Source organism: Arachis ipaensis, chromosome B02 (assembly GCF_000816755.2).
Source record: "Arachis ipaensis cultivar K30076 chromosome B02, Araip1.1, whole genome shotgun sequence".
Classification (NCBI taxonomy): domain Eukaryota; kingdom Viridiplantae; phylum Streptophyta; class Magnoliopsida; order Fabales; family Fabaceae; genus Arachis; species Arachis ipaensis.
In genome coordinates this window covers 98,688,332-98,698,223 of record NC_029786.2, presented here as the reverse complement: position 1 = coordinate 98,698,223, position 9,892 = coordinate 98,688,332, and the positions used below count along the sequence as shown (strand labels likewise).

At 32.1% G+C, this 9,892-nt stretch overlaps 1 pseudogene; it reads right to left on the bottom strand.

Moving 5' to 3' along the window:
• LOC107627786 overlaps positions 1-7,502 on the bottom strand; it is an 11,059-nt pseudogene extending 3,557 nt beyond the window's left edge.

Here is a 9,892-nt window from a genome sequence, read left to right as displayed (position 1 = left end):
TTTGGAGATTTTGTTTTAATTTTTATTATTGAAAATTGAATACAAAATTTATTTTTTTAACTATTTTTCTTTTACTTTTTTTATTTTTTCTATATGTATGATCATTTTTATTTTATTTCATAAATATCTTTTTTCATCTTTTTTGTTTTTTAACTTCATTTTATTTCAACTTTTTTTTGTGACTTCTCTATCTGAGTAATGTTTCTTTGTGACTTCTATTTTATAATACCAATGTCATCTTGATTTGTTTTTACTTTTTTCACGCACTTATTTTTCTCATCTTCAATAATCAAGGTAAATCTCTTTCCTTTATCATAATTTTGCTTATTAAATTATTTTTGTTTAAAAAAAATCAGTTTCTATTTTAAAATTAGTCAAATACTGGTTCCTTCCAAAGTAAAAATTAAAAAAAGGTTTTATTGTGTATCACTCATTAAAAAAAATATGCATTTGAGTTTAGATGAAATATATATTATGATAAACTTCAAGAAAAATATGTATTTGAACTCAAATAAAATTAATTGATATATTTCGGATTATTCTAAAGGCTTGTCTTAACCGTACCCATTGCTTGAACCTTTTTGCTAAGTATTGATAAGTAGATTTAACATGCCAATTTATAAATTTTGATATGTATTGAAATGTCTTCACAAGTTTAACAATGTCATTTCTTTTTGTTAGGAATATGATCAATTTATCCACTATATCATACATACTTTGAAAAGAAATAATAGTAGCACACATACACATAATTAGAATATCCAGAGCATTAAAAGAGTATTTTATATGCCTTAATTTTAATATATAGATTTTTAACCTTATTTTATAAATAAAGGAGAATTAATTTACTTATCTCCAATTTTTACTAAATTGGTATTTAACTGAAAATTATTTAAAGATTATTAATTAGAATGTATTCTTAAAAATAGATACTTTATATTTAATTTAATTTTTATTATTGTCCTATTTTTTATTTACTTCATAAAATTACACTACTATCTCTATTGTTAATAAAAATATCTAAGCTAAAACCCTAACCTAATCCTAATTTTATTTAAATCTAATTTTCTACCCTAACCCTCTAACACACTAACACACAAACAACAACCACATCCCTCACTCACTCACGCACGGTCACACACTCACACTCAATACACACAAAAAGAAACCTAACACAACAACTGGGAAAGAAATAAAAGAAACACTACAAGAAAATGGAACATTTGTAACAAAAAATTTGTATCAAATTTAAAATTGTTACAAAAAAATAGTATTTTGTAATAATAATATGTGATTGCTACAAAAGAATAATGTTTTGTAACAACATTACAAGTTGTTGCAAAACATGATAACATTTTGTAACAACCTGTTTTATTTTGTTACAAATTATGTTAGTTTTTGTAATGAGATGGTGTTTTGTATTATAATATTTTGTAACAAAAAAAGACAAGTTGCAAAAATTCAAAATATTTTGTAACAAATTTTGTTTTTTGTTTCAAAAACTCCAATTGTTTTGTAACAAAAAATTAATTTGTCACAAAATTTAATATTGTTTGTAACAAGTTAATTATTTGTCACAAAATATAAATATATTTTATAACAATTTTGTTTTTCAAAATGTTAAACACTTTAAGAGTAAAAAAAATTATGTAGTTTTATTAATATTTGAAGTTAAATTAATTAATATTTTTGTGCAAATTTTATAATTGGTTATTTGAAATTAAAATTCAATAATAAAAGTATTATAAAATCTAATTTAAAAAATTTTATAATTGGTTATTCTTGTGCAAATTTTATAATTGGTTATTTTTATAAAATTATTATATTACTCGTATATATTTTATCCTAATTCTAGAATTACCAAATAAAATTCTAATTTCACTAAATTCCTAAATTTATACCCTAAATCCCTAAATTAAAACACAATGCACACACATACTTTCAGAAAGGAAGGGAAAAAATGGAGAAGGAAGGAAAGGGAGTTCTCGAGAGAACTAGAGAAACAGAGGATGAGAGATTGAGGGGAAACGGGACGCAGAGGGAAGAGGAGAAGAGGGAGATGGTGCCGGTGGGTATCCTTGCCACCGTCACCGTCATTATCGCACGAGAGAAAGAGAGCCCACGTTCGAGAGAGAAAAGGAGATGCTGTCCGCGCTGCTGCCTCCATCGCGACCGATCCACGGCCGCTACTGCTAGGGTTCGTTGCCGCCACCTCTGCCAATGCCGACAAGCCCGAAGAGAGAGATAGGAGTTCGCAGAGATGTGACGGGGAAGATAGGAGATCGTATCGCTGCTACCGTTGCTAGAGACGGAGGTACCCATCGATCTACACGCCGTGGTTGCCATCGAAAATCACTGCTGAAGCCACAATGCCATGGTGGTTGCTACTGGAGCTATACGCTACTGCCGTTGGGGCTAGTGATGGAGGTGTTGTTGCAGACTCTATTTCAGTTTAGGTCCTTCACTCCTTTAACTTGTTCTACTTCCACTTTTACTTTATGGTAATCTTATTTCTGCTACCTTGTCTCCATTCTATTCTTTGTCAGTTACCAAAATTTCAAATTATTATTGTTGCTATCGGAGAGGGCTGTCAGGGTTACCATTCTAGTTCTAATGTCACTGCCACTACTACTGCTAGGAGAGTGAAGAGTCATCGGAAATCCTACTGCTGTTGTCGAGTTCATTATTAAGGCGACATCGAGGTAGGGAGTTCAAATTAAATGACTTTAATTTTAGAATGCCCATAAAGTTTATTGAATGACTGCAAATAGGTTTAATTTTTATGAGTAATTGATTGGTTATGTGGATATTGAATTGTGGCTGGAAATGTGATTGAGCTTGTGGTTTTTGTGAAATTGATTGATTGCGTGCGAATTATGAATTGTTGATGAGTGATTGAATATTGAATCTTGATGGATTGTATTGGTTGATTACTATTGGGCTGGTTATTAAATATGTTTTGAAATTAATTTTGAGAAATATTGAAAGTTAAACTTGAAATGCTAAACTTTATGTTGAAAATCAGAATTTTGAAATGAAACGGCAACTTTGAAAGTGCACCAGCAATTTAATAGAGATTGGAATAGTATGAGACTAAAAGATAAGCAAACTACAACAAGTATATTTATTAATATTCAATTTTGAAGATGTCGTATTAACTAGAGAGTTAGTTATGATTTTTCAAAGTTGAATAGTAAAATCTGATTTTCTGCATTACTTTCAAACGGAGTTAGAAACTTTGAAAAGCTATAACTAATTATGTAATGATCAGAATTGTATGAGGCCAAGTCTGGATTAACCTTGGGAATATAAGGAACTAAACTGAAAAATTTGAGACCTTTTTGTTAAATATACAATTTATGGAGAATTTTTAAAGTTAGGTTGTTAAATCTGTCCTGCAGCAAAAAAGGTCAAACAGGGCAGCAAATTTTTTGTCTTGCTGCGACTTCTACGAGCTGAGTTTTGGAGTGAAACTAATTTTGTTATAAAATTTGATTAACTTAATTTATTGCTCTAAAACTTCAGAATTTTAGGAGTTAAGGATTGGGAGTTGTGAATTTTTGAATATTGGTGGTCAAAGCTGGAAAGAAACAGATTTCAGCAAGCTATGCATCAATTTCCAATGCTTGTAACTCTTAGAATTGAATAGCAATTGGGTTACAACCAAGACACACTTATTTCTGGATGAGCTAGAAATTTCCAAACCAAAATTTAGCTTAATTAGAGTTTTGTAATAAAAGTTATTCAAATTGAAAGGTACTAAGCTTGTTGGCTTCTAAAAGAGATTCTGACTCATTTTTACTTAACTTCCAGGTTATGTAACTTCTTCATTAAAAATGGTATTAACTCAGAACTAATTGAAAAAGAACTCTGGATGAGTGAAGTTGAACCATATTAATTTTTAAGGTCATTGGATTTAACTTGGATTTTATACTGAATTTTGAATATCACATGTTGTTGCTGTTTTCTGGTTTTACGCACTACAGAGCAGTCACGGTTTTTTCTCTATTTCTAAGGCTAGAGAAATCAGAAAATTATGATCTTTGGTTTGTTAAAAATCTTATTTCAAGATGAATATCTGGACATAAAGTATGCGCAATTCTGAGTTTATTTGCTATATTAAAAACAGAAAAGAAGATAGAGTGTTAAGAATATCTTAGTAACAGTTATGAGTTCATAAAATTAAAGATTAACCTTAGCGTTATATGACTGATTCAATGTTAGAATTTGTTTGATTTTGAACTGATTTGATACTGGAAAGGTTGAAAAGAGTTTGGTAAATTGTTTGGTTGGGACCCGTAAGGGTGGTTAAGTCTTATTTTCAGAAGAGATCATGTCCGAATTTTTATAAAAGTATAAGGATCTATTTATAACATTTTACTTGTGTCATGGTTGAGAAATGACAAATGTTCTATTATTTGGTTTGATAAATTTGGTTGTGTATTGGTTGAGAAATAAGTTGTGAATTGGTTGTTTTTGTTGGAACCGTAGACGGTGGAAATATCCAAGTTTTAGGGGAGGTTCTGCCAAAATTTTTCTAAATATTTTGGATAAAATTTAATAGAAAAAATTGTAGTTAGTGTTATATCTTGTTTCTAATTTTTTGTTTCGATTTTGATGAGTTTGGAAAACTCTTGATTAATATTTGTGATGACTAAATATTATTTAAAATAATTAACTGCAAAAATTAATAATCTGATTTGATTAAATAATTTTTGTTGCAGGTTTTAATATTGGGCCGAAAAATGAGTTTCTGGCTTAAGCCCAATAACCAGCCTTGTTGCATGTTTTTATACTAAGTGGCTGAAATTTATATTGATGGGCCAAACTCAATAATATTATAACCAAGCCCATATTTATTTTTTATGAGAACCTTCTATGCTTGATCCGAAACAAATCTCATCAAGAAAGCAAATGTTAACCAAATGGGCCAGTTTTAAATTCAATGCTACAAGCCCAAATTTTATTTGTGATGCATGGTTCCAAACTTGGTCCGAAACCAAGGAAAAAATGAAAGCAAAGTGCTTCCAACGGAACCAAGCCTTTAACCATGTGATGGATTTCAAAATCTATTACATTGTTAATTAAATGCATGGGGAACATGAGAGAGAAAAGTTCAGCTGAATTGATTGATGGGTGTAATGACTACACGCCACTCTAAGCTAGGGAAGTAAAAGCAACTTTCACCAACTAATTGGTTTATTACATTTGAATTGCTTTTGTTTCAAGCTGTTTATTTTCTTTCATCTCTCTCTTCTTTTCGGTCAATATCCAGAAAATAAAGGAAGCCATGGAAGCTACATGGAGCTACCAAAATGAAGTTGCATGCATCAAGACCATCAAGCTAATGATGGCAAGAAAACATACTAAAATAAAAATGAGCTGTGGCTGAGATATTCACTATATTTGGTTAGATTTGGTGATGTATCTTGAGCCTTTCATGCTCAAAAATGGACGAAGAAGATCTCGGCCAGCAAGGGAGATTCTTGAAGCATGGCTTGTCTTTGATTCTGCTCAACCACCACAGGAAGTAGCTAGAGTGGCGAAGTGATGGTTGAAGGCAGAGATTGAAGCAGATGAAGTCATCATCATCATGAAGCATCAAGGGCCAGAAATCCATCTTGGAGAGCAAGCCAAGGATGGAGAGCTCGGATTGATGAAGAGTGATGATCAAGAAAGGACTAGAGGTAATTGCATGTTGGTTATTGCATGGTTATCTCTTCTCTCTCTATGTGACCGAACCGGTTTGTTGAAGGAGGAAGAAGTTAGTTCGGTTTTGGCTTCAATAAGTGGAGGCTCCCCTCTTCTATAATAAGGGTGGACAGCCACTGTTTGAAGCAAGGAGAAAATTTGAGAGTGCAAGGCACAGTGTTCTCAGAGCTACCTGAGCTAACAGTTTTCTCTTCTCCTTCAATGTATTTTGTTTTGTATTTTTCTGTTTAATTTTGTCATGTCTTGAGTCTCATGGAAAAAAGGCAAACAGTGAGGTTTGTAATGAAAAAGCCATAGAGCGGAAAAAGGCAGAGAGTGTAAAATTAAAAGAAAAAGCCATAGATGTCTTAGAGTTCCTTTGTTCATCTATGTTGTGTTTCATGATTCTGTGGGAATCCCCTTGTAAGTTGGGTTAGCACTTTACAAGTTGTAATCAGATTGATTATAGTGAAATTCCATCATGTTTGTGATGGAGAGTGGATGTAGGCTGCACTGCTTTTAGCAGCTGAACCAGGATATATCTGGGTGTAATCTTCTTTCTCTCCATTTCTGTTTTCTACTGCACAGGAGCAAAAACTAAAATGTCTCGTGCCAAGTGACGAGACAAAACAAAAAGTCTCGTGGCAAGTGACGAGCAAAAACAAAAAGGTCTCATATCCAGAGACGAGCCAAAACTAAAAAGTCACCTCTGAGTTCAGCAAGTATTAAGCAACAAAAAAGGGGGCTAAGATTCAACCCCCCCTTCTCTTAGTCACTGAAACCATCAGATTTTTTTTATTTACAGGAGTGCTGAAATGGTGACCACATGCTACCTTGAGGGCTCAAGAATATTTTGATTCATAGAGACACTAATCTATGTTAGAACTTTTAACTTTTGGTTGAATTTATGCAAGACATATAACTTGTAAAACTAATCAATGTACTCACTAAGATTCTTTTGTTTTAAAACAATTTTACCTAAATGAGCCATGTTTGAATTATGTATGTTTTTGCATATTATATAAATGTAGACTTGCTTATTAAAATAGTTAATAGATTAGTTAATTTAAAAAATAATTTAGTAAATTATGCATGCAATTTGTATTAAAAAAAATAGTTACAAATAATTATTTTGCTTTTGTAACTAAAGAAAAAAACGTTACAAAATCAAGTTACATTTTGTAACAAAATTTTATGATAGGAAAAAATAGATTGTCACCAAAAATACCTTGAAGATAAAAATTTGTTACCACTTTTGTAACAACTTCTGGTTTTTTGTATCAGAAAAATTTGTTACAAAATATCACTTTGAATTGTAACAGTTCCATTTTTTGTTACAAAAACTTTTTGTAACGGGACATACTGCAACATCCCCTTTTTTTGTTACAAAATCCTTTTGTTTCAAAATTTCAATTTTTTGTAACAATTTTTTTTGTTACAAATATTACTTTTTCTTGTAGTGAAAGAAAGGGGAAGAAGGGAAGCACGAAGAGGGAGAAAGGGGAGAGAGAAGAAAGGAGATCCGAGGATGAGGGGAGAGGACTGCGCTGCTGTCGCCGCCAGAACCACGAGGAGAGGGAGTCGCGCCGTCAGCCGCGTTGTTACTGTCGTCGCTGATTTTCACCATGCCTCGTCACCACCGCTGCGCCGCGCTCCACACCGTCACCGCTACTGTTCTGTCACGGGAGAACAACGCGCGAAGGAGAGAGAGAAGGATCCGAGGCTGAGCTGAGGTCCAACCGCCGTGCCCTGTCGCTGTTCACGTCGCCTTCGTTGGAACCGCCGCCGTCGCTGCCAGCTTCCATCTCCATCGAGGCTGATTATGGATGAGAGGGGACGAAGCTGCCTCTGCCTCCAGAGAACGCACTGCCGGTAGGATTTTGGGTTTGCCCTTCGTTTCTTTTGAGATTCTAGAAGCTTTATTGTCGTTGCATGTTAATTTTAGTTGCCATTGCCGGAGTTCAGTAGCCGCTGCTGCTTGAGGTGGTTGCCGGGGCTGCCGCCGAACCGGTTTAGAGACCCCGCTGCTTCGTTTTGTCATTTCAGTAAGTATTTACGTTTCAAAAACCCCTGCGTTAGTGTTCGGTTATGTTTGGTTAAAGACTTTGAGGTTTGGTAACGTAGGTTTGAGTTTTGACATTGCGTGTCGCGTAGATGTTGCTGTAGCTACTGCGCCGTTCCTTTTATCCCAGTAAGTGTCTCTATCTCGGAATCCTCGCCATTAGTTTTCCATTATGTGTTTTAAGATTTTCTGTGATATTAATGTTTTAGGAATTAGAAACCGAGGCCGCATGTCGCGTTTGAGGCTGTTCTGCTTTTGAGAAAGCAAGCGGAGCTGAGGTTTCAGTTGCCATTGATTTCGGGTCGAGAGGAAAGGAATTCCTTGAGGCATTTGGATTGTGGTTTGAACATGTCGAGGTAGGGACTTTTTCAAAGAACTTAATTTTATAACTTGGAATTGCTATAAATGGATATTAATGTGATAAATGTACTTCTAGTGATTGTGTAAGTCTTATGTATTTGTTGGGCTATTTTTGGATGAATGTGATTGTTGTTTGACTGCATTGCAGTTTGGTTTTGTTGAATGGGCGATTGCTGAATTATTTCTTTAAAGTTTTGGAAACGAGTTTGGTTCATTGAAAATGATTTGAGTCTGAAGTTGTTTCTTGAAATATAAATTTTCAGAATTAAACTGATTTGGATTTGAGCCGTGGAAAGGGCTACATAATGGTTTGGTTGGGACTCGAAAAGGGTAACAAAGTCCAAGTTTTAAGGGAGATGCTACCGAATTTTTATGAAATTTAAGATTTTGTTTTAAGAATGTGATTTAGAAAAGGAATGTATTTGAGAGGTTCTATTATTTGGTTCTTGATTTATTAAGAAATAGATTTTTTTCGAGTTTAATCTGTTTACGAAAAGTTTATGTTTTAAGATTGATTTAAATAAGAAAGAACCTATGCTTTGAAGTTTGATTAAAGAAGTACTTTTGGAAGAGTTTTAGTGGATTTTAAAAGAAGTTGAACTTTGATTAATTAAGTTCGTTTTGCTTCTCAAGTATTCTTTAAATTTCGACTTAGCAAGACTAAACAATAATTCCGAGCTTTAGAAAGGTTTCCGATTTACGAACGAAATGAAATTGGTTTTTAGGCGCAAATAAGTTGGTTTTGAAAGTGGCTCGGAACTTTTGGCTTACATGCCTTGGTTTTGATTTTAAGTCTCCATTTAAATTGATTTCAATTTAAGTAACTATGATTTCAAGGATTTCTACTAGAAATAGGACATTTTCAGACAAAAATTTCAGACGAAATTTATTCTGTCTGAATGACTTTTTAATTTCAGACACATTTAAGACAAATGTTGAACAACTTTTAGTGGAGGTTTTGGAAAAATATATTCTGTCCTAAATTTGTCTAAATTTTGTCTCAAATTTTGGTGCCAAAATTTTTATACAAATTAGCAACACATTTTAAACAAAAATTATAATTCGTCTGTATTCCATCTGAATATGCACAATAACTTCAGACGGATTTGGGACGCATTTTAAAAAATGTTAATTTTATCTCAAATTTGTCTATAATTAGTCTTAAATGTTTATACTATAACTAATCATTTGAATTAGTCAAATTTTTTTTTTCACAAATTTAGAACGAAAATAACATTATTTATAAATTCTGTATGAAAGTGCATCAGTTTTCAAACGGATTTTATATGTTTATTGAGAAATTATAACATTTAGTATGAAAATAAAGTTTATATTTTAATTTTGTCTATAATTTAATTGAAGAATGGGTTGTTCATAACTTTGTCATATGCATCTCATTGATTTAATCTAACATTATTCGCAGAAAAACAAGTTTTTATTCTAATTCTTTTTAATTAATTTGCTTATAGACAATTTTTTTTTAAAAAAAATATCTGCAAAAATTCACTCTTTCTTTTTATTTATATTCTATTTTATTTAAATAAAATTGTGTCTCTTAATATTACTTTATCTATTCTTTCGTTACCAAGTGAATCTTAATGATTAAATTGGATAGAAAAATAAAATTAGCAGTAAAACAATAAGTCTCAATTTTTTATAAATAGTAATGTGATTCTTGTTTGTTCAAAAGAATAATCTACTGCGATCCATACCGTAAGATTTTATATATATATGTAAGTATAATTTTATATATTAATTTATCTATTGATTAAATAATTG